This window comes from Etheostoma spectabile, chromosome 13 (genome assembly GCF_008692095.1).
Source record: "Etheostoma spectabile isolate EspeVRDwgs_2016 chromosome 13, UIUC_Espe_1.0, whole genome shotgun sequence".
NCBI classification, from domain to species: domain Eukaryota; kingdom Metazoa; phylum Chordata; class Actinopteri; order Perciformes; family Percidae; genus Etheostoma; species Etheostoma spectabile.
In genome coordinates this window covers 19173002-19173945 of record NC_045745.1, presented here as the reverse complement: position 1 = coordinate 19173945, position 944 = coordinate 19173002, and the positions used below count along the sequence as shown (strand labels likewise).

At 28.9% G+C, this 944-nt stretch overlaps 1 protein-coding gene across 1 annotated transcript in view; it reads right to left on the bottom strand.

Annotated features, from left to right (window-relative positions):
* LOC116700285 (rho GTPase-activating protein 26) overlaps window positions 1–944 on the bottom strand; it is an 84392-nt gene that overhangs the window by 11517 nt on the left and 71931 nt on the right.

The window sequence follows — 944 nt, the reverse complement described above, 5'->3', positions numbered from 1 at the left end:
AAGAACTACTTACATGTCCCTGTTCTGCAGGTATTCCAAAATAATTTGAAAATAAAACCACCATGTAAACATATTATAATACAATCTCAAAATACAATTATGAACCTAAAAATGAGCATAATATGGGTGCTTTAAGTTATGATTATTACTGTAATAACTAATGAAAATAGCATCTTACAAACCATTAGACAATGATTCAATCAATACCTTGGTTAACATTAACATTTGCAAATGATAGTCACTTCAGTTACCCGTTATTTCCAGTTTAGGCTTACTACTACAGTAACTAGGGGTAAAATTGACATCTTAGTTAACCGTTATTTGACTGTTAGTTAAGGCTTATTACTGCAATAACAAATGTAAAATAGACACCTTAGTTAACTGTTGTTAACAGTTATTCAAGGCTTAATATTGCGTTAACTAGTGATATAATAGACACCTCAGTTAACTGTAATTAAACATTAGTCTAGGCTTATTACTGCATTAACTAATGGTTAAATATACACCTTAGTTAACGGCAATTAATTAGTTAAGGCATTAACTAATGGTAAATAATGCATGATCATTGTTAATAAACATTTATTATACACCTTATTTAACTGTAATTAATGCTTATTAATGCATTAAGCAATGCAAGCTAATGTACCATTATTGATCTTATATTGTACCATCTCGTTGCAATATGATTTATTGATTCATTGATTGGTAATATCGGCACCTAGAGAATTCCATGACAATATATAAATCATTAGTGTTTAATCTTTCTCAGACACAACATTGCCGGCATGGTGTAAGCCAGAGAACAGTAAATGTCAAAGAAAGGAAGGTGTGTGAGGATAATTCAATTTTACAGCTCTCTTTCTCTCTCTTTTACTCTCATCCCTATTTTTTGGACCCATATATATATATATATATATATATATATATATATATATATATATATA